This window comes from Pinus tabuliformis, chromosome 5_1 (genome assembly GCF_031772625.1).
Source record: "Pinus tabuliformis cultivar Carrire ecotype Pingquan chromosome 5_1, CPIR1, whole genome shotgun sequence".
Lineage (NCBI taxonomy): Eukaryota > Viridiplantae > Streptophyta > Pinopsida > Pinales > Pinaceae > Pinus > Pinus tabuliformis.
The window spans coordinates 354,955,703-354,980,965 of NC_142305.1; positions in this window are offsets into that span (position 1 = coordinate 354,955,703).

Sequence of the window (25,263 nt, forward strand, 5' to 3'; positions counted from 1 at the left end):
TTTGTTAAAGCCAAAAAGAAAGCCCAGCTCAAGATCAAAGACCAATTAGGTCCCTTTATTTGTAATAGCAGAGAAGCTGGAAAGGAGGCAGATATAATCCTTCAGAGTTTAAAACTAAAATAGAGCTTCATATGGAGATATGATCCCTTGGATTTCATCTGCAAAAGAAGACAGAAAAACAAGATGGCTCCCTATATTCATCACTACATCCCTGAGATAGAAAAGTATGCCAACCAATTGCAATGGGTGTAAAACACTTTAGAGGATAGGGATAATACTGAAGTTGTTGCGGAAAACACATTAATAGATTTGGAAAAGAAAAATAAACTTGATGAGGATTATTTCCTGTAGGTTCCAGAACAGTCAGATAGGCCAGAACCATCAGATCAGCCAGATCAGTCCACTAGGACATAACCATCAGAAGAACCAGCAACTACTTCTAGTGCACATCCAGTCATGTAAACTCCTCAGAATGAGGAGAAGTACCCAAAAAGAAACATAGAAGGGGCTTCCACTTCAGGAATGCCCACATCTGATGTACAGTAAGAGTCAAACAAAAGGAAATTGCCCAATCCAGCTTCTGAGCAAGAGTTCATTGATGACTCAACTGAGGTCACCAACACAGAAGTTGAAATAAGTAGGCCCACCACTCCATCTGGGAGTATGCAGGAACCCTCTACATCACAGACTCAAATGTTGATGAGGCAACAAAGTGTTGAGGTATCCTCCTTTAGGATGTCTGCAGATAAAGATCAAGATATTAAGGAGAAATACAAACAAATCAAGGCTAGAAATGAGAGGCTTAAAGCCCAAACATATGCACAGTATCTGAAAATTACCCCTACCAATCAAACAAGGCTAATGTCAGCCTTTGATTTCAAAGAGGGGAAAATGCAGATGACCTTCATCAAGCCAACCACTCAGTAGCCAAGAACAACATCAAATTTTAAGAAAGTAGATTTTGAAGTATTGGCAAGGGATATTCATCCCATTGACCAGATTGAACTGCATAAGCAAACAGGGGAGATGATATACTCCACACTAACAAGGAAGGCCATTGATTTCCACCAATTTTAGAACTCCCTGAACAATATATCAGCCCAATTCCAATTGGAGAAGGCCTCCTAACAAGCCAAGGATAATACAATCAAGTCCTTAGAGGACTTAGTGATTGAATTATGACACGATCCCAAAGATGTAAAAGCTGCAGAACAACTAATTAAGAAGAAAAATGATGACATTTCTGCACTCAAGAAGCAACTAAAGATACCCTAGCTACATCACCGTCAGACACAGGAAGTCCTAGAAGCAGAATAAGGACATAAAGAGCTCATGGACATGGTCCTGAAGCTAAACGATCAACTTAAGGAGATAGAGAAGGAGTTGGACACTTTAATTCAGTCGAAGCAAAGTGACCTGGCCACAACTTCTAGAACTGTCATCCCCACAGTATCCACAACAGTTCCTTCCACACTGGCAGCATCATTGGCACCCACAGCTCCACCTGCCACAACATTGCAAGTAACTGTAGAATCTACAATAGCAATAGGCACATCAACAAACAAAGCAGTAGAACTTGTGAAAGCCATGGAAAATATGTCTATCCAGGCTATAGAGCTAAAGAGATTAAAGGAAAAATTGGCAAGTCTGCAAACTGATTGCAAACTTACCCAACTCTAGCAGAAAGAAGAAACACAGAAGGCCCAAAGAATGGGTGAAAGAATCAAAATCCTAGAGAAGGATCTAACATTATAGAAACCTCTAGGGAAAACCAAAGAAATGGTTTGGGCCAATATCATTGACTCTGTCAATGATAATTGGCCATCAATTCAGGTTATATTTGACTAGACAGAATTAGTGAAGAGCACCACTGAAGCTATCCAAAATGTGAAGGAAGAATTGGGAGATAAACCAGAGGATGCAAATCGACTCATCCACTTGCTAAACAACAAGAAAATATATGAGCTCCAAGAGATTAACATAGAAGACATGACCAAAGCAATTTTGGAGAATAGAAAGGTTCTTTCCAAAAGAAACCTCATGCACAACTTAGAAGAGAAGTGCCACAACATGCAAGTAGCCATTGATAGGTTCATGGCTAAGTTTCATATTTTAAGGGATAAAGGTCTTCCCAGTCCCATGGTCGTCAATGACAAAATCATGACCTAGATGGACTATAGTGATAAACTCAGGAAATTGGCCGAGGGGCAAGCTAACTCTATGACTTTCAAATCTTTGCCAATAGGCAAAGTATTATATGATACATTTGAGAACTTTTTTTTCATAGAGCATGAAGTGAAACATTTGTTTCTCACAGAACCAAATTTTGAAAAATACATAGAGGAAGATGAAATCTACAGAAGAATGGTAAAAATAAAGTTACCTGATGTAGAATGGTGGGAAAAAATGATAGATTTACTATGACAAATTTACATGAGAAAGTTATTGCACAGTAAATCTGAAGACAGCCAGTGAAATAGGTAAAAGTAGAGAAGGAGGGTCAAAGAGTAGCAGGGTCAAAGAGTATCAGTTAAAAGATAAAAGGAAGGAAGATTCCATCATAGAAGTGCTACAAATATCATCCAGCTTAAAGGGCTCCAACTCAATAGAAACAACCAACAACACCATAATAAGAGGGACAACATGAAGCAATTTAACATTTGTCTCTATCTTCATGCAAGAAGATATTTTAATTCCCTAGATTAAATCTCAAGTTGTTTTGAGATATTTTGTAAATATTTTTGTATAAATACTTCACATTTCAAAGTATGTAAGGTGGATTCCAAGACATTTTTATAGACTTTTTCTCTCACATCAAAGTTCTATTGTATCAATGACTGGATTGGCTTGCTGGATCAAGGAATAAAGATTAGATATTTTATAGGATTCTTGTGTAAAGCGAAATGCAAATAAGTATTCTCTCATGTTTACTGGTATTTTTTCTTATGTTTCTTCATAATCTTGTTTGTTTCTCTAAATCTAAATTTATCATAAGGTTTGATATTTTAGAAATTGCTTGAATGCACTCTATCTTGACTGTTTTACATTCTGAATGTTTTCTCGTAAGCTATCTTAGCTAGGGAGTTCTTCACTGCTCCTTAGCTTCCGTAGTTTCTCCTCTGGTCTATAGCAAAGGATTCTTAATTTCCCTTTGTTCATGATCACCCTCTATTCTTCATTCTGATCCTGGTCCAAGGATTCTTAAGTGCCCTTTCACCCTGGTTAGAATCATTTCACCCATTTGGCCTAAATATTTTCATTTTGCTTTGCTAGCCTACCCTGTGAACATTCCCTTTAATGATCTGATCCAATTATGCTATCCATTTATTGACTCCATAGCGCAATGGCTTGAAGACCTAGCTCTATCCATCTTCTCTAAGAATTCCACCATCCTACCTTCAATCCAAAATCAAAACCCCATGAACACTAAGAACTAGCCTAAAATCCCATGAAAACAAAGCTAAATTATAAAGAGGGAGCCCTCTCTGGGCTTAGGTTGGCTAGAGCCTAAGCCTAAAAGATTGGTTTGTGGTTACCTCATATACTTCCTTCTTTTGATAACTTCTAGGGAAAACATCTGAGTGATAACATAGTGGCGACCATACTGGGGAATCAAACCCTCAGTCTTAATAAACGTTCGAGAAAATTTCAAATATTTATTTCGAGCCTCTTGAAGGGTTTATTACAAGTTATTTACAAAATTTCACAAAAAGAAAGTAATTAGAAAAGCTTGAAATTTTGGCTTCAAGGAGAACTCACTATACTAAGGCTAATCTAGATCCAAACCTCGCCCCAATAGTGAATAATCCCAACCTGATTCTGAGAAGATCAAAAAGACAAGAAAGTTGACTAAGTCCAACACCTTCGATCAAAGAAGATTCATTCCCTGATGAGTGGTTGTTTCTAGAAGACCTCCCCTTTGATGAGTCATTTGACCTTTCCCTATTTAGAACCAGGTCTGGAAGTGCACTTGATGACATAGTTCTAGATCCAGAGTTTATTGCAGATCTTGAAGTCCATAAGGCAAACATGTCAATTGATGACTATATTCTAAATTCCCCTCAGTCATCCCTTACTACTGCTAAGATCCTTGAGCTTTCTAAACCAGTGTCAACTACCCTTAATTCATCATTGTTCCCTTCTGCCTCTGAAATTCATTCTTCACCTCCATTTATACCTTCATTTCCCTACCAACCTACCATTTCCCGTCAATCACCTATTACTCAAAGTTCTCCATCAACTATTGTATCATCTCCTAGTACCCCAACCCCACTTCTTGGCCCTGCCCAACTTAGAGCCATGGAAAATAGATATGCTCCTCCTGTGTTACATTCCCCACTGGATGCCATGCTAGAAGACTACTAAAATAAAATTGTCCAATTTGATGGCATAGGACCTTATACAACACAACATCATGTAAAAAAAATAACAAATTACTTTGAATTGCATGAAATTGATATTGGAGATGTTAAAATGAGACTTTGTTCTCAGACTCTAGCTGGTGATGTTAGGAAATGGTTTAGATCGTTACCTACTAATAGCATAGATAGTTTAGATATATTTTATCAGCAATTTTTAAATAGATGGGAAAAGAAAAAAAGTCCTTTGCAGATCCTATCAAAATATGAAAACATTAAAAGAGGACCAAATGAAACAGTCCAGGATTATTGCACCAGATTTAACAATATATACAATGCAATACCAGTCAATCTTAAACCCCCACTGAACTCAGCACTGATAAAGTTTCCTGATGGGTTTGATATTATATGGCATTCCAACTCAGAGAGAGAAATGCTCCAACTTTAGAAGACATGCAGAGTGTAGCAGTTAGTGTAGAATCCAACTTGCTAGCAAAATGAGCTAGGGTTAGGAACGAAACGAGAGGATCTGCCAAAGATGAAGCCTCACCCTCTAACATTAAAATATATGTTCTGTCCAAGAGTATGGAAAAACTTATGGATAGGATAGAAAATATGGAGAGGAAGCCCCAATGGGATAATCAATAGGCACCTCCTGTTAGAAACCCAATTTAGAAAGAATCAGAATCAGAATACTGGGAAGAATGGACCCGATCAAAACATTAGGCCTCCCTTTCAAGAAAACTATGATGAAACATCCCATTCAGATGAACCTAAATAAGACACACACATTAACTTGATAGTATTGGATGATGATGAAACTGTCTTCTTGACCCAAGATGAGCAAGAACTGCATATGCTGCAACATTTGCAGACCCAATCCAGAGAATCATTCGATTATAAACAAGGATATGATTCTGCTATCTTCAAAGTGCACAAACAATACAACTTGAGGAGTAAAAAGAATACTGATATTCCTGACCAAACCAAGAAAACAATGCCCAATTAACGCAAGAAAATCAAAGCAGCTCCAGTTACTAAAACTCTCCAAATCCTCCCTAGACCAAACCAGAACCTTCATGGTCCCACCATTATAGATATAACCCCTAATCAACCCCCTAATGATAAACCATCCACTTCAGTCCCCGCCAAGGAAATAGTGGAAAAGTATCCAAACAGTATATTATAAAATCCACACAAAAAGATCTCAAACACAGAAAAAGAAGAGAAACCTACTCGAATTCCTGCTATGAAAATTCCAAGCCCTCAAACAGAAAAATCCCCTTTGCCTATTTTGGAGTAGAGGCGGCTAAACTGAAAATCTCAGTTCCCTTAACAGAGCTAATTAAAAGTGAAACCTATAAGTCTCAAATAAACAAAACATTAAACTTTGTTGAGAATGAAGACTCTGTCAACTTGTTTGATGATCATCAAAAACTTATATTTGGTCCTGATGTTAGCGGAAAACTACTAGAAGGAGGGGTACCACCCTTTTATATTAGCCTTAGCATTCATGATAAAATCTTACACAATGCAATGTTAGATTCTGGGGCTTCACACAATTTAATGCCTAAATTGGTTATGGAAAAATTAAACTTGGAAATTACTAGACCTTACAAGGACTTATTTTCATTTGACTCAAGTAAAGTAAAGTGTCTAGGGTTAATCAAAGACCTGTCTGTTTCCTTGGTACAATATCCTGCTAAGAGCATTCTCATGGATATAGTACTCACTGACATCCCACCTAAATATGACATGCTATTGTCTAGATCATGGGGGGCTAAACTCCAAGGATCTTTACAACTTGACATGCCATATGCCACAATCTCAGTCCTTGGATAGCCTAAAAAGTTGTACGGAGAGACCCTAATGAAATATGTAGTGAGTAGTCAAGATAGGCCTCAAAACTTTCCTATCTCTTCCTTGCACTCCGACATTGATTCTTTTATTTTGTATAATGTTTAACAAACACAACAAACTACTTCAAACAACATTGTTTCAGAACAAAAATAAATTGCAGTGACAGCTAAAAATGAAATTGTCCAAACTCAAGAGCTTTACGATAAAAAATATCATCAAAACACCTCAAACAATGGAAATTTTGTTCCCCAAAACAGTGAGAATTATGAACATGAGATATTATGGCACCTTGAATTTGATGGATCAATGAATAAGTTAGGAGCAGGAGCAGGAGTGTGGATATACAATCTGGAGAATGATCACTCAGAGGGCCATGCTTACACACTGAATTTCAAATGCACTAACAACATGGCTGAGTATGAAGCCCTGATTTTAGGCCTCAAAATTTTCCTATCTATTCCATGCATTCTGAAATTGATTCTTTTATTTTGTATAATTCTAAACAAACACAACAAAGTACTTCAAACAACATTGTTTTAGAACCAAAAGAAATTGCAGTTACAACTAAAAATGAAATTGTCGAAACTCAAGAGCTTTCTGATAAAAAAGATGATCAAAACACCTCAAACAATGGAAATTTTGTTCCCCCCAGACAGTAAGAATTATGAACATGAGATATTATGGCACCTTGAATTTGATGGATTAGTGAATAAGTTAGGAGTAGGATTAGGGGTGTGGATATACAATCTGGAGAATAATCACTCAGAGGGCCATGCTTATAGATTGAATATCAAATGCACTAACAACATGGCTGAGTATGAAGACCTGATTTTAGGCCTCAAACTAGTTAGGAATTTAGGAGCCAAAAGAGTTTCTATTATGGGAGACACTAAGTTGGTTATAAAACTAATTAATGCTGTATATATGACCAGAGATACTAGGTTAAGTTTTTATAGAGGAACGATTGTAGAAATAATGAATACTTTCCTAGAAACTAAGCTTGCAGTCATCCCAAGGAAACATAATATGCAGGCTCATAGTTTAGCAATGTTTGCCAGCACTTGTAAGTTACCATTTCAACCTAACTATCAGTACATTGTTGAGGTCAGGCACAGATCTGCTATCCTAGATAACTTGAAAAACTGGCAAGTATTTAGTAATGACCAACAGATAAACAATTTTTTAACCTCAGAAGAAGAATTTGTAAACAGTAATATAGATTTAAACAAAGTCTTTCGGTAGAAATCACATGAGAGAATATTTTGGCCGATGCATTTCAAACAACAAGTGTGGTTCATCATGAGGACCAGATGATGAACCACACTTGTTGGTTCGAAACACATCGGCCAAAAAATTCTCTCATGTGATTTCTACCGAAAGACTTTGTTTAATTCATTATGGATCGCAAAAGGTTGAATACAGAAAGTAATATAGATACTGACATAACATTAGATCCTGACTTTAAAGATGAAATAGAAATTAATGAAATAGAAGATGAAAAGATAGATATATTTCATCCCACTAAATTTACAAAATTAGATGTAGAAAACCTAAAGCAAGTTGAAATTGATGAGATAATTAATGAAGAATCTGAAATAATTAATCTCAAAGACAACTTTTTTCCCAAAGGATTAACCCCTTTGGAAGATTTGTTTGATTCAAATGATGTCCCTAGAAAACCAAAGATGGAACCCTTAAAATATGATATTGAGGAGTGTAATATAGGCACTAAGGAAAATCCAAAATTAATCAAACTTTCAAAGTCCATAACTCCTACTGAAAAAGTGAAATACCTTGAATTATTAAAGAAATTCCAAGATGTCTTCTCTTGGAGGTATGAGGACCTCATGTCCTATGACACCAGCATCATACAACACACCATCCCCATAAAAGAAAACCAGAGACCTTTCAGACAAAAGCATAGGAGGATCAATCCCATCCTATTGCCTTCTATTGAAAAGGAAATCCGAAGGATGTATGAGGCCAAGATAATAACTCCAATTAGATTCTTTAATTGGGTTTCAAATTTGGTGCCCACAAGGAAAAAACTAGTGAGATAAGAATTTGTGTTGATCTCAAGAATATTAATAAAGTTTCACTCAAAGACAATTACCCTCTCCCTAAAATGGATCATATCTTACAAAGGGTAGTAGGGTCAACCAGAATCTCATTATTAGATGGATTTTATGGTTACAATCAGATTTTAGTTCACCTAGATGACGAGGCTAAAACTATGTTTACTACTCCTTGGGGCACATTCATGTATGTGAAGATGCCTTTTGGATTAAAGAATGTAGGGGAAATTATCCAAAGAGCCATGGACATAGCTTTTGCTAAGGAAATTCATGACTCCCAAGTAATATATTTAGATGACATCATTGTATTCTCAAAATCTGATAAACAACACTTAGATCATCTAAGGCAGGTTTTCATCAAATGCAGGAAGTATGGAATTTCTTTGAATCCTAAGAAATCTTTATTTGGGTTAGAAGAGGGAAAGTTATTAGGCCATATAATTTCAAAAGATTGTATCCGAATAGATCTTGAAAGAATTGAAGCCATCTTACAGATACAACATCTTAGGAGCGTTAGGGAATTACAAGCCTTTTTAGGAAAAATTAACTTTCTTAGGAGATTTATTTGTAACCTAGCAGAATTAATTAGATCATTGAACAATATGTTGAAAAAAGATTTGACCATAAAATGAACCATTGAGGCTAAGAAATACTTTGAAGAAATTAAGCTAGCCTTAACCAAAACACCAGTTTTGATCAGTCCAAAATTTGACAGGGACTTCATTTTATTTTCCTTTGCTTCAGAACATACAATTGTTGCAGTTTTACTGCAGTGTTTCAAGGAAAACTAGTGTCGATTCGAACTGCTAGTCCCACTAAGACGGGTAGCTATCTTAGAAACAAATAATGAAAGCTTTTTAAGAGTTCATTTAAGTGTGATAGATGGAAGAGAAGAAAAGAAGACCAACCTCGATCTTCCGCTTTGATCCTAGCTTGATTTCTCCTTTCCTTGATAGAATTTTCCAATCCTCTCCTAGTTGTGTTGCTTTAAAGAGTACCTGTAGAGTCAAAGTAACAAAAAACCATCAAAGCATCTCTATCTAAAACATCATAAACAATGCGGAATCAGAAACACATTAAACATATAATTGCATTCATAAACAATAAGAATCACAAATACAAGATCATATGGAGGAAAACTCAAAGAACTTTATTAATAGTAATGTAAGAGAGGATTACAACCCAACTATCTGATCTAGTGTCATCCTCCCAGTTGTAGAAGCCCTCTTCACCTCATGAACAAGAAAATCACCCAACAATGCAATGTCTCTTCTCACCAACAAACCAACAACACTTCCTTACAAAATACAAAATTCTAGCCTCTAGATCTCTTAGATGAGGGATCCATTTATAGATGTCTTGCAAGGGTGTGAGTCAGCTCTAGGTTTTTGATTAGTGTCATCCCACTGATAGTTCTTGATTCCACTTGGAGATTTGATTGATCTCTTACTCATCCCTGGGCGAATTCAGAGAGGCAAGTGTCAAATGAGATGTTTCTGGAAGATTCCATGATCATCCACTTAGCAAAGTGTCTCTGCCATTTGTCTATTCTCACTCATCGCAGCCTATAGAAGGCCTTTTCAGTATGCATGGCACCCCCCGTGTGTAAAAGGTGAGATGCATCGCACCCTGACCATGGAGTAGTCAGTATGGTCCAATTTTGGTCAGTTCTGAGTAGTTTTTCAAGTGGAACTTCTGGGAGATGATGTAATCAGTTGACCATGATCTTTTAGGGTATGAAAAAACACTTTTAGGGACTAAATAGCCCTTAGTTTATGGACATATGAGTTTGGGGTTGCAATGCCCAAATATGTCTATAATAGATGCCCCATAAAGCATGAGGTTGTAAATCTTCTAATGTCAGGTGAAATGCTTTATCATGAGGATCTGAGGTATTTGTACTGGAAGGTGACCTATATAAGATACAATACAATACATCATCATCATATATTTTCATGATCTAGCTGAGGTGGACATTCCCATGCTTAGCTTTATAAATTCATTTTCATGTACATAGGATAGACAATCGTCTGTTGTTGCAGACTGGTGATTCTTCGCATGAAGAGTCATCTTCCCTGGCTTAGATGACTATCGGTGCAGCTTCTATGTACAATTGATGTCTTTAATCCCCTGAATATATTGCAGCCTGAATGGATGAAACTAGATCGGGGGTCTTAAAAACTCGTTCAATATTCGCCCGATGTACAAGTCGATCCATGTGGAAAGATGTTCTGAAGTCGAACATGGAAAGACATCGTCTGATTACCAGCCAATAATGTAAGCTGTTAACAGACGCAAGAGGAATCACCGATAATGATGATGACCCTCAAGGTACTATAGTACAATTCACGTTGTGTGAATATATGAGTCGAAGTTGAACACCATGCAAAGTCTTTCGGTCGAAGGTCATTTATGTAAACTTGTTGTCAGAAGTGAGAAACTTGCCATTGAGGCATGCAAGCTTCAAAGTACTGAAAGGGTTGCTTCTAAGTCAAATTCTTGGATAGTGAGCTGATGTCGATAATAAGTGACCTGTTGTAGGAGGGCCTTGATGTATCCCACATCTACGATGTGAAACAGAGAAAATGATTTTTGTGGAGGTGAAAACGATTTGATGATATAAGGTTCAGGAATGGCGGTCATAAAAGATGAAGGGTAGATGTAATGCAATGGATGAGGCATTGCTGGATGGTGAATTCTCTGAATGACTTCTCTTGAACATATTGGCAACACTGATATGGACTGGTAGCGTTAACCCCATGGATGGCATGGTGGACCAATGGTGACGGTGAACAGAAAAACCCAACCCAACTCAATCACGGTGATGGAGTGAAAGTGTCATGTTCAAGAGTGACCTACTACCAATAAAGTTCTTCAAGTTTTCTTCCCATTTTTCCCTAGTCATTGCTGACCAGTACCTCTTTATTTTTGACAAGCTTGAGGAGGATAACATATGCTTGGTCTATAATTTTCCCTTCGGGCAAACCTGTCGCTTTGTGTTTAGTGAGCCTAGCGTCAGTGAGACTCATTCTTGTCTGGGTGGACAAGTTTGTCGCTATTGTTTTAACGAGTTTAACGACAAAGATAAAGCGATCCTTTTCATGTTTAGGGGGTTTGAAAATGGATGAAAAGGAGACTCCAATAGTCCTTTTTTGTGGCATAATCCCTTAAGTCTGAAAAAGTATAAAATAATATGAAAGGGATGACTTTTCAATAGTTTTAACGAACCGACAAAGACAAGCGCATCCTTTTGTTTAATAATCCCTCAAGTCCAAAAAGATTAAAAAAATGTGAGAGGGATGGTGTTCCCTTTACTTTAATGAGTTGGAAAGGCCAATAGCTCGACAATCTTTTTATATTTAACGAGTCTAAAAGGAGTTTAAAAGGGACTTGTTTTTGAGGAACGAGTGGTATCTCTAGGTAGCAACTGGTTCCAGGTAAGTCTGGAACTTCTCAAAACATGGCAGTGTGAAGAGGGTGGCAATCAGAATCACTCGCTGCAGATGTTCCTCAAAAGGGTAAACACTCAAGTGGAAGCGTATGGTCGGCCAAATGAATGGAGGTGGTGGTATGAACACAACCAGAGTTCAAAAGGGCTAATAGCAAAGTGATCGCAAAGGTTATTTACCAGAGGCGGGTTTATTTTTTAATGAGCTTGAACCTTGTGTCAACATGTGCTCAGTGCAGGTTGATTTTTAAATGAGCTTGAAACTTGCGGGAACATTGCTCACGCCAATATTTTGATAATGTCTCTTGGTAGATTTATTTTTTAATGAGCTTGAACGCTACTATAACATGTGTTCACGACCTTTTTATGCAAGCTAGAGACGACCGAGCTACGAGGTTAAAAGGTTGAGAACCCCAAAACTAAGAAAATCAAAGGTCGTTTTTCACTTGCATGCAAAGGTTTTCATGCCCCTAGGTCTTTTAGTAAAAGGAGAGTTTCCAGGTTACCAAATGGAAGTCCCTGTGGTTAGGCAGGATTATTTTTATCGTCAAACAAAAACTCTTCCTTTGCTTTGTCCATCGAAATAGACGAAGGTGATTGTTGTGAGATTCCAATCACATAACATACGAAAGTGAAAGCTGTGAGCTTCCACTCACAATCGTACAAAGGAAATAATTGTGTCAGACTTATTACATAACCTATACAGGAATGCTATTTGGTCCAAGTATTATGACCTTTCAAGAAAATCTCTCTTTTCCTCTGGGTTCGCCTAGTAAAACAGACTAGGGTGCATGCCCCCTAACCTTCATCACACTCACCTAACTACTCACTACAATTAGGTGGATGGAATGAAGGTTGAAGAGACATTGTTGATGCAAAGAGACCATTTAGGGATGATGGTTGATTCATAGTTATGTTTGAACCAGGAGATGAAAGATGGTTGCCGAGCTATACCAGTCTGCCTTCATGTGGAAAACACATCACTCAAAAGAATGTGAAAACAATGTATTCCATGCTATATATATAATCACGTCGAATGAGTAGATTGTAATCTAATGGACCTTGGACTACCATCACGTTCAAATGAACAGTTTTCTTTCTCAAAGTTATAGGAAACTTTGGAAGGATCCCTAATGGTCGACTGGTTCCTTTGTTGAAGCCTAATAAATATTGTTTTTTAGGCAAAAGCGATGGAAAACCGAGCGCTTTCCAAGAAGTTGAGGAAAGGATACTCACCGAAGCCCCTTCATCTATGATAGTTCCAGACATGATCATTTTTTAAACTTGTACTATGATTCAGAATGGTACATTAGATGGAAGGTGAGGTTTCGCTAGTTGATTCCAATCAAAGAAAATGAGTAGACTACTAAGAGGAGGTACTGGATAAATGTCAGGATAAGTTTCATGAATTGGGGGGGTCTCTTCCTGTTGTAAAGGAATGGGTGGATTGCCCCCAAGTTCATTAGACTCTGTATCGACAAAAAGAATTTGAATGGTGTCGTTCTCATCCTCTTTGAGAACTGTATCATCTGAAGATGGGCCTTCTGAAGGCAAGACTGGGTCAACTGCCATCTTGACCAGTTGACTTTGGTCCGATGTGGACGCAGAAGGTTCACTTTCTATGATAGATGACTCGATCGACAATTGAGCTATGTCAATCGGGTTTTCAACTAGCGAAGGACTTGGCAAGAGTTTCTTGTATCCAGGTGGAAGTTGCTGCGGTGAGGCAGGACAGTTATCCAAAATGATTTTGGCTTCATCCAGAAAAGGACAACGGTGAAGAGTATGATCACCTTCACAGAACTCTAACTTTTCCTTTTTGTCTATTGACTTTGTTTTCACTAGTTGATGGTGCGCTGTCAACCTGACTGTTAGGGGTTGATGACACCGAATGGTGCAACTGGGGAGACCATTCTCTCAAGATCTGTGGGATACAAGGGCAATCTCGATGGTAATGTCTCTCCTTGCAAATTACACATGGAGGTTTTGGTTTGGAATTTTTAGTGTGCGGATTTTCGCCAGATGATGTCTGGTCATTCCCTTGTTTAGCTGGTTTCTTCTTCTTCTCCTTCCCTTTTTGTTTCTTCTCAGCTACTTGGTTTTTAGTGTCACTAGTTTCACCAAGTGAAGAGGAAGAGGTGGAAGGAGAAAAAAATGAAGTAGAAGGTGAAGGGGTAGCTTCAGTATCATCTGGTTGCTGATTAGATTGTTGAGGAATTACATTGTTTTGAACAACAGAGGTCGAGAAAAGCCATACTGGCAGGCCAATTGTGATTCCTGGAAGGGACAATGTAGCCATATATGGAGAACCAATATCTCCCCAAGAGGAGAAAGGACTAGGATTCCCTCCAACAGGGATTCCTTAATTGGTAGACTCCATTATCTCAACCTCAGATCAACGAAGGAACAAGGATGTTATTCTGATTAAAATAAATTTTACGACGCTTTGACGCAACTTGCTTTTTCAATTTTTAAGATTCGAGAAAAAGAAAAAGGTGACTCTAGTCGCCTTCGATTTTTAATGAGCCTGAAGTGACAAGTGCTTAGATGGACCTTTTCTTTTAAGGAGTCGAAAAGGAATGAAAGTGACTGCTCTAGAAGTCTAGACAGAGGGTATACCAAACTGATCATAAAATTGTAAAATACACCTTAGTGATAAATGATAGAGAAATTACCAAGGACTTATGTACAACAGTCAAACTTCCTGAATGTTGTGTTCAATGCATTATGATCGATAGGGCGGCAGACACGGCTTCCTAAGGATAAGGGATATCAGCCTATTGTGGTCTCCCAATATATACTCGACGGTATGGGGAGCACAAGTCGGTATTGGCACTTGTCGTATCAAAGAGGAGGAATCACCCAACCTTCGATGAAGACGATAGTTACCAGGTTTTACAATGCCGGAACACGTCTCTAGCCTAGACTTCTATTTGTGTTGCTTTAGATGACCAAAGCGTTTTTATGTTAATTGAGGTTTATTTTAGAGTTGATCTTGCTTAGAAGTTTGTATTTCAAGGTTCACTGCATGATGTAGATGTGAAATTCCTAAATATGTAGTCTAAAATGATAAACAATCATTTATGTTCTTTTAGCAATGAAAATCCTAGCTACAAAGGAAAGAAGATAATGATTTTTCTTTCACCAGAGAGCATAGAAAACACACTAAATGCACTTTCCTAAATCAAATTTTTTATGCAGTCAAAATGCAGATGCACATGCATGTATTTGTTTTCCACTTTCTTAATGTGTGAATGCGAAAAAAGAAAGCTAAGTACAGATCTGAACTATTTTCTTTCAAAGCGACATTTCAAACAACTTCTTTTCAAAACGAAAGGAAGACTAAGATGACACTTTTCGATATCGAAATAGAAACTGTAAAACGACACTCAAATACTAATAACTCAAACAAGTAAAATGACAAAAGTACAATCAACTATCTAGAAGAGGAAGACTTTACGACACTCTTCTTTTGATTTAAAATGACTTATGACACTTGCATAAAAAATGACAGTTTGATAAGGCTACTTTCGACAAAGGAAGACTGTAAATTATTGACAAATACACAAAAAAATTTACAATTCCTAACTGATGGAGGTTGAAATAATGCAAAAGAAGATTGTTTCAGGAAAAAGGTACTGATCATGAACAACAAAACTACTGAATAAAGTTGAAAACAAAGAGGAAAAAACCAACTTTCAAAAAAGAAAGCAGTAACATTCAATCATCGCACCTGTAACACACGGAAATAGGGATGCATCTCACCTGCAACACACGGGAGGTGCAATGCATCTAGGTTGCATAGTTACAGATAGTGCGATGGGCTAGGGAGCGAAACTGAGCTTGGTTTTTGCTCAAAACTTGCAGCTAAGTTCAGTGATTTAGGCTGAGTAATGATGGACAGTGAACACAAAGCATAAGGGTAGGATCTGATGAGATTCTAAGCTACCACAAGGGCACTTAGAATGCTTTGTAAGTCAGATGTTCATTTCATAAACCAACCGGGAGATTGACTGAAGCAGCGTTTATCTACTTCGCAATTGCATAGGAAAGGCGTTTCAAAGGCTAACTGGCTAACTTCAGGATTCGTCTGTAGTTTATAAATCAAGCAATAAAAAAACAAACAAAAACTATTCGTTCCCCGGCGAAGTTGCCATTTTGTTTCAGCGAAAACTAGTGTCGATTTGAACTGCTAGTCCCACTAAGACGGGTAGCTATCTTAGAAACAAATAATTAAAGCTTTTCAAGAGTTCCTTTAAGTGTGATAGATGGAAGAGAAGAAAATAAGACCAATCTTGATCTTCCGCTTTGATCTTAGCTTGATTTCTCCTTTCCTTGATAGAATTTTCCACTCCTCTCCTACTTGTCTCGCTTCAAAGAGTACCTATAGAGTCAAAGTAACAAAAAACCATCAAAGAATCTCTATCTAAAACATCATATCAATGCGGAATCAGAAACACATTGACCATACATTTGCATTCATAAACAATAAGATTCAAAAATACAAGATCATATGGAGGAAAACTCAAAGAACTTTATTAATAGTAATGTAAGAGAGGATTATAACCCAGCTGTCTGATCCAGCATCATCCTCCCAATTCCAGAAGCCTTCTTCACCTCATGAAAAAGCAAATCACTGAACAATGCAATGTCTCTTCTCACCAACAAACCAATAGCACTTGCTTACAAAATACAAAATTCCAGCCTCTAGATCTCTCAGATGAGGGATCCATTTATAGATGTCTTGCAAGGATGTGAGTCAGCTCTGGGTTTTTTATTAGTGTCATCCCACTAATAGTTCTTGATTCCACTTGGAGATTTGATTGATCTTTTACTCATCCCTGGGCGAATTCAGAGAGGCAAGTGTCAAATGAGAAGATTTTGGAAGATTCCATGATCATCCACTTAGCAAACTGTCTTTGCCATTTGTCTATTCTCACTCATCGCACCCTACAGAAGGCCTTTTTAGTATGCATCACACCCCTCGTGTGTACAAGTAGAGATGCATCGCACCCTGACCATGGAGCAGTCAGTATGGTCCAGTTTTGGCCAGTTCTGAGTAGTTTTTCAAGTGGAACTTCTGGGAGATGATGTAATCAGTTGACCATGATATTTTAGGGTATGAAACAAAACTTTTAGGGACTAAATAGCCCTTAGTTTATGGACATATGAGTTTGGGGTTGCAGTGCCCAAATATGTCTATAACATGCAGAAAAATGATCAGGGCTATAAACAACCTATTGCCTTTTTTAGCAAAGCCCTGAGGGATGCCCTCTTAAAATACAATATAATGGAAAATCAAGCCTTTACTTTGGTAAAATCTATTAAATATTTCAGAGTTTACATTTTATATTCTCATATAATAGCCTATGTCACCAATTCGGTAGTCAAGGACATCCTAACTCAGGAAGGTCCAGATGGAAAGAGAGGGAAATGGGTCACTACTATATATGAATATGACCTAGAAATCAAACCAACAAAGTTAATGAAAGGCCAAGGTTTATCCAAGCTCATGGATGAATCAAACTGTCAGGCCTTAGATATAAATTTTATTGTAGAAATGGATAATGGAGAGGAGATAGTGACTCCACCAATTAGCCAGGCCTTTATTGAATCGCCATGATTCTAACATCATATAGTTTTACTAAATCTACAAGCTCCTCCTGAATTATCCAGGAACGAAAGCAGGTTTTAAAAAATGAAATTCTTGAAATTTTCATAGTAGATAATGCTCTGTTTTGGAGGAATCATGAAGGTATTCTTCTCAACTGTTTATTGAAAGAAGAATCTGACAAAGTGTTACAAGAGTTTCATGCATGTGACTGTGGAGAACATCTTTATTGGAAAGCCACTGCTGATAAAATTCCTAGAGCTGGTTTCTAATGGCCTACTTTATTTTCTAATGTAAAGAAATATGTAACCTCCTGTCATAACTTTCAGATTTTTGAAGGAAAGAAAAAGATTTTACCCCTGCCCCTAAAACCAATCTCCGTTGAAGTACCTTTTCAACAATGGGGTCTAGACTTCATTGGTGAAATCCACCCACCTTCCTCTTCCCAACACAGATGGATCCTCACTGCTACAGACTATTTCATGAAAAGGATAGAAGCCATACCATTAAGGCAGGCCACTAACACTGTTATAATAACCTTCCTTGAGGCCAATATCCTATCTAGATTCAGGTGACCAACCAAAATCATCACTGGTAGTGCAGCAACTTTCAAACCTAGAAGAATGATTGATTTGTGTAATAAGTATCATATAACCCTAGGCCACTCCATAGCTTATTAACCTCAAGGAAATGGACTAGAAGAGTCCTCAAACAAAAGTCTGGTAAATATCATCAAAAAATTATTAGACGATAACAAGAAAACATGGAATAAAAAGCTAGTAAATGCCTTGTGGGCAGATAGACTAACCATAATGAAATCAATTGGTACTAGTCCTTATCAATTATTTTATGGAATGGAAGTTGTTTTCCCATCTTCCTTGGGGACACCTGTGATGAAGCTGCTCCAAGAGTTGCAAGTCGAACCGAATGACATCCAAAGAAGAATAAACCAAACAATCCATTTGTAGCAAACCACAAAAGAGGTGTACATCTGATCTCAGGCTGTGCAGGAAAGGATCAAGAGGAATTTTGATAAAGGGACTAAGGCAGAAGATTTTTACCTAGGGTACAAATTTCTAAAATGGGATTCAAGGAGAGAGGATAAAGGTAAACATGGGAAATTTGATTTCCTATGGAAAGGCCCATATATCATTTATGCTTTCAGAGGTAATAATGCTTTCTTCCTCAGAGAAATGGATGGCACAGAAGCAGAAGGAGGACCAGTTAATGGTCGAATGCTCAAACACTATATTGAACCTAGTTACTGATTTCACTGATCATTTGTACATACTTTATTTTCAAAAGTCTGGAGTTGATTGGATGGTGATTTTTGATGTTGAAGCCAGAAGAGAAGGCCCTAAGTTTCAAAAGTTTTACCGTTATATATAGTAATAATGCAGAAGCATAAAAGGGATATGTTGCAGGCTAATAACACAGCAATTTAGAAGGCTGTTGATCTACAAAGTTCTTGACATTTCATCACTAAATGCCATCTCCAAATGGAGCCACTGTTAGGTTCCTATACCAATAGGAGTTATAATTTTGAATGTCTGAGATTAAAGCTGTAATATGTACATACCTTTGCTTTCTGCAAATGTTTTAAATATTCAAAAAATTAAAAATGTAAAGAGGGTATGTCCTAAAATTATAATCAAAGGATAAAAAGATTAAAAGGTAAAAAAGGATGAAAAATATGAACCCCAAGAAAAGAAAAAACACCATGAAAGTGAGCAAGCCAAAATGCCACTACTATGTTTTGTGCATAATAAATGATTGTGTGCAGTTTGTAATCCTAGCACAATCCATGATAGCCAAAATGTTTTAACTTGGCTATTTCATGTTTTCAATTTCATGTCTTCAGATAGAGAGTAAAAATCTGGCCAAACAATGTAACCTTGGCAGATAATTAGATAGGTAGAGTAAATAAAAGGAGCTCAACTGTTTAATCTGAGCCCTTGGATGTAATAAGGTTAGATTTAGTTAGTTCACTATTGTAAAGAGAAATAAAAATATTTGATAAGGGTTTTCTAGCTCAAATGCACCCTAATAAAGAGAAGAAAAAATGGTGGGATGAGTAGATGGGTAAGTAGAAGAAAGGTTGCAGAAGTATGATGATTGATTAGACAAAAGGTATATTTATCATTCTCATCATAAAAGTTTCAGATATGAATGAACAATCAAGCATGCAAATGATTCACAAAGTCAATTAATTAACTTCCCTCATTCATTTTACCACTTTACTTTACTAATTTCCCATAATAAAGTTCAAAGTACTTAAAGCCTTTAAGTCAAAGAGGCTTAGAGCATTTCTATGACTTTTGGAGGGACCAGAACCTCAGATCAATGATTTATGGATTCCAAGAATTAAATTCCCCTCAGAAAAATTCATTCCTGCCCCATTTCCCTAATAAAACCCCTTTTCCTAAGGTTAAAACACTATTTTCCTAGGGAAAGTAATCACCCCCATGGAAAACCCATTTTGCCCAAAGAACCCACAAAAACACATTACCCTAAGTTGTAATGTTTAATATGTGAAAACATCAAAATTCACAAAAAGAGCATTTACTTATCGTTGTGTCCCCTTTTCTGCCCATTTGTAATAATTACTAATTTTATTACATTAAATCCCCATGAAAACCCATCTTCCCTATATATATAGCTCTTGTATATAAAAAATAGCCCCACCCATTAGTTTAAATATAAACTATATCGCTACCCATTATCCCTCAAAAATATTAAAATCCCTCCCTAAATCGCTAACCCCAATTAAATCCTTAATTAATCACCCCGATGACATAATCCCACCATAACCCGTCATTAACCCGATTCCATTGCACTTAATCGCCCGCTGGGCCCCCCACTACACTCCGTGCAACTTCCCTGCTTGATCACCATACGATCGCTTCCCTCCACATCTGATGGCCCTTATCCATTTCGGGCCAACCCCTCCGCCGAACTATACCCACCCGAAAAAGTGGTATTACCACCAGCCCTCGATGCTATGTGTCCTCCGATGAGTGGCATCAGGCGACCTCTCCTCAAAACCATTGAGCGCCCGTAAGCGGTGCGATGGAAACCATTTACCACCCGACCACTATGCGACAAAACCATCACTGTTCACCCCTCGTACTTGCCAAAACTAATTTTCCACGTATAAAAGCCAAAAGACCCAAATCATTTGTTTTTCTAAAAATTCAATGGTAAAACCTCTGCGCGCATGCACGCCATCCGCAAACACTTGAAGCTGTCAACCCATGCCCAATTGCACTCCAATGACGCTTAGACAACCTTGCAACCTACACAAAGCCCTTTTCGACCATTTGTAACTGCCAGCCACCCTGTTCAGAGCCAATTTACCTCAATTCCAGGTATTTAATCCACAATTCACCAAGAAACCCGTCAATTGCAAAACAAGTTAATGAGTTTTCTTAGTTAAAAGATAAAAATTAATCAGAGAAACTCAAGGAATTAAACTCATTTTGTGTTAAATACCATTTCCCTAAAAACACTGCAAATTACGCCCCCCCCCCCCATTCTCAAATCCACAAGAACTGAGAATGGCTGCCCCAATTGCCATGGATGTGAGACCTATCTCTACACCCCATTTAGATCTGGATCACCTCCCCCTGGCTGATAGGGATTTCCAGATAAAGGACACCTCTATCCATGAATCCCCCCTCAAAGCATATTGCCAAAGTAGGGATATATACTTGAACCAGGCTGATCAAATTGGATTGTAGGAGTCCAATTTACCTAAGTACCAATTCCCTAGAGTTCACATTTTCCCATAAATGGTACACTAATATCATGCCAATTACATTCCTAGTCAAAGAGCAGTCATGTCCCCAAACTAGACTATACTTTTCACCATCATTGCTGAGTCTATAAATGAGATGCTACAACTCCAGCCTGGCCAAAACCTGACTCCCTTCTCCATTGGAGACCTATTGGACTTATATCCCAAACTCAGCCCTGCAATATTGGCACAAATAATCCAAACCTTCATCGTGGAAGAAAAATATACCCCCAAAGAACCCCCCCTGCCCAATATGTAGCAACTTTCTTTTCTCCTTAGGGCAGAAGTATTGTGGATATGATATCTAGTGTCCTCGGTTATACCACCAGTGAATATATTGATGAGATTATTTTAGCCTTCATGTCCATATACACTCTAGGGCAGCCTCTTGCTATCATATATGACTATGCTCAATACATAGCTGACAGAATGCATGAACAGTTCCTCAGAATGAGTAATGAGAGAGTCTTCAAATACTCCTTAGTCTTGTATCACTTTTTCCTATATTACCAGTCAAATAAGTTCCCACTTACCTTGAAAAAATTGGACACCAAGGGCCAACCAAGATCAGTTATCTTCTGGACCCCATTGATTCATCAACATCCCTCCCCTTATTCATATAATGAGTTCATAGATTCCTTTGTCCACCTTGTGATGACCATGCTCAGTGGAACTCCTCCACCAAGAATCGGTCCTAAGATTAGGAGAGTCGTTCATCTAAACATCAATCATCAGGTGGGAGATTGGTACTTGTACCAAAACCACACTGAGATCAGGATTTGTGGCTGTGAGCTGGCCCCATACAAACTACCTAAGTACCTCCCAATGAGGTTATTTGCTCTGGAGTACTATAGGCAGATAATAAATTTAGATGAGGTAAACTTTGTTAAAGCCAAAAAGTAAGCCCAACTCAAGATCAAAGACCAATTAGGTCCCTTTATTTGTAATAGCAGAGAAGCCAGAAAGGAGGCAGATCTAATCCTTCAGAGATTAAAACTAAACCATAGCTTCATATGGAGATATGTTCCCTTGGATTTCATTTGAAAAAGTAGGCAGAAAAAGAAGATGGCTCCCTATATTCATCACTACATCCCTGAGATAGAAAAGTATGCCAACCAATTGCAATGGGTGGAAAACACTTTAGAGGACAGGGATAGTACTGAAGTTGTTGTGGAAAACACATTAATAGATTTGGAAAAGCAACTTGATGAGGATTCTTTCCTGTAGGTGCCAGAATAGTCAGATAAGCCAGAACCATCAGATCGGCTAGATCAGTGCACTAGGACAGAACCATCAGAAGAACCAACAACTACTTCTAGTGCACATCCAGTCATGCAAACTCATCAGAATGAGGAGAAGGTCCCAAAAATAAACAGATAAGGGGCTTCCACTTCACGAATGCCCACTTCTGATGTATAGCAAGAGTTAAACAAAAGGAAAAAGCCTAATCCAACTTCTGAGCAAGAGTTCGTTGATGACTCAGCTGAGGTCAGCAACACAGAAGTTGAAAGAAGTAGGCACACCACTCCATCTGAGAGTATGCAGGAGCCGTCTTCATCATAGACTCAAATGTTGATGAGGAAACAAAGTGTTGCGGTATCCTCCTTTATGATGCCTATAGATAAAGATCAAGATATTAAGGAGAAATACAAAGAAATAAAGTCTAGCAATGAGAGGCTTAAAGCCCAAACATATGCACAGTATCTGAAAATGACCCCTACCAAACAAACAAGGCTAATGTCAGCCTTTGATTTCAAAGAGGGGAAAATGCAGATGACCTTCATCAATCCAACCACTCAGCAGCCATGAACAACATCAGATTTTAAGAAAGTAGATTTTAAAGTACTAGCAAGGGATATTCATCCCATTGACCAGATTGAACTGCATAAGCAAACATGGGAGATGATATACTCCACACTAACAGGGAAGGCCATTTCTGCCCACAAATTACAGAACTCCCTAAACAATATATCAGCCCAATTCCAGTTGGAGAAGGCCTCCTTATAGGCCAAGGATAATAGAATCAAGTCCTTAGAGGACTTAGTGATTGAACTAGGATATGATCCCAAAGATGTAAAAACTATAGAACAACTAATTAAGAAGAAAAATTATGACATTGTTGCACTCAAGAAGCAACTAAAGATACCCCAGCTATATCAACCATAGACATAGGAAGTCCTAGAAGCACACCAAGGACATGAAGAGCTCATGGACTTGGTCATGAAGCTAAACGATCAACTCAAGGAGATAGAGAAGGAGTTGGACACTTCAATTCAGTCAAATCAAAGTGACCTAGCCACAACTTCTAGAACTATCATCCCCATAGTATCCACAACAGTTCCTTCCACACTGGCACCCACAACTCCACCTGCCATAGCATTGCCAGTAACTGCAGAATCTACAACAGCAATAAGCATATCAACAGACAAAGCAATAGAACTTGTGAAAGCCATGGAAGATATGTCTATCTAGGCTACAGAGCTAAAGAGATTAAAGGAAAAAGTGGCAAGTTTGCAAACTGGCTGCAAACTTTCCCAACTCCAACAGAAAGAAGAAACACAGAAGGCCTAGAGAATGGTTGAAAGAATCAAAATCCTAGAGAAGGATTTAACATTATAGAAACCTCTGGGGAAAACCAAAGAAATGGTTTGGGCCAATATCATTGACTCTGTCAATGATAATTGGCCATCAATTCAGGTTATATTTGACTAGACAGAATTAGTGAAGAGCACCACTGAAGCTATCCAAAAAGTGAAGGAAGAATTGGGAGATAAACCAGAGGATGCAAATCGACTCATCCACTTCCTAAACAACAAGAACATATATGAGCTCCAAGAGCTTAACATAGAAGATAGGACTGCAACAATTCTGGAGATTAGAAAGGTTCTTTCCAAAAGAAACCTCATGCACAACTTAGAAGAGAAGTGCCACAACATGCAAGTAGCCACTGATAGGTTCATGGCTAAGTTTCAGATTTTAAGGGACAAAGGTCTTCCCAGTCCCATGGTCATCAATGACAAACTCATGACCCAGATGGACTATAGTGATAGACTCAGGAAATTGGCCAAGGGGCAAGCCAGCTCTATGACTTTTAAAGCTTCTCCAATAGGCAAAGTATTATATGATACATTTGAGAACTTGTTTTTCATAAAGCATGAAGTGAAATATTTGTTTCTCACCAAACCAAATTTTGCAAAATACATAGAGGAAGATGAAATCTACAGAATAATGGTAAAAATAAAGTTACCTGATGCGGAATGGTGGGAAAAAATTATAGATTTACTATGAAAAATTTACATGAGAAAGTTACTGCACAGTAAATCTGAAGACAGCCAGTGAAACAGGTAAAAGTAGAGAAGCAAGGTCAAAGAGTATCAGTTAAAAGATAAAAGGAAAGAAGATTCCAGTGTAGAAGTGCTACAAATATCATCCAACTTAAAGGGCTCCAACTCAATAGAAACAACCAACAACACCATAATAATAGGGACAGCATGAAGCAATTTGACATTTGTCTCTATCTTCATGCAAGAAGATATTTTAATTCCCTAGATTAAATTTCAAGTTGTTTTGAGATATTTTGTAAATATTTTTGTATAAATACTTCACATTTCGAAGTATGTAGGGTGGATTCCAAGACATTTTTATAGACTTTTTTTCTCACATCAAACTTCTATTGTATCAATGACTGGATTGGCTTGCTGGATCAAGGAATAACAATAAGATATTTTACAGGATTCTTGTGTAAAGCGAAATGAAAATAAGTATTCTCTCATGTTTACAGTTGTTTTTTCTTATGTTTCTTCATAATCTTGTTTGTTTCTCTAAATCGAAATGTATCACAAGGAATGATATTTCAGAAATTGCTTGAATGCACTCTGTCTTGACTAGTTTACATTTTGAACATTTTCTCCTAAACTATCTTAGCTTGGGAATTCTTAACTACTCCTTAGCTTCTGTAGTTTCTCTTTTGGTCTATAGCAAAGGATTATTAATTGCCCTTTGTTCATCATCACCCTCTGTTATTCATTCTAATCTTTGTCCAAGGATTATTAAGTGCCCTTTCACCCTGGTTAGAATCATTTCACCCATTTGGCCTAAATATTTTCATTTTGATT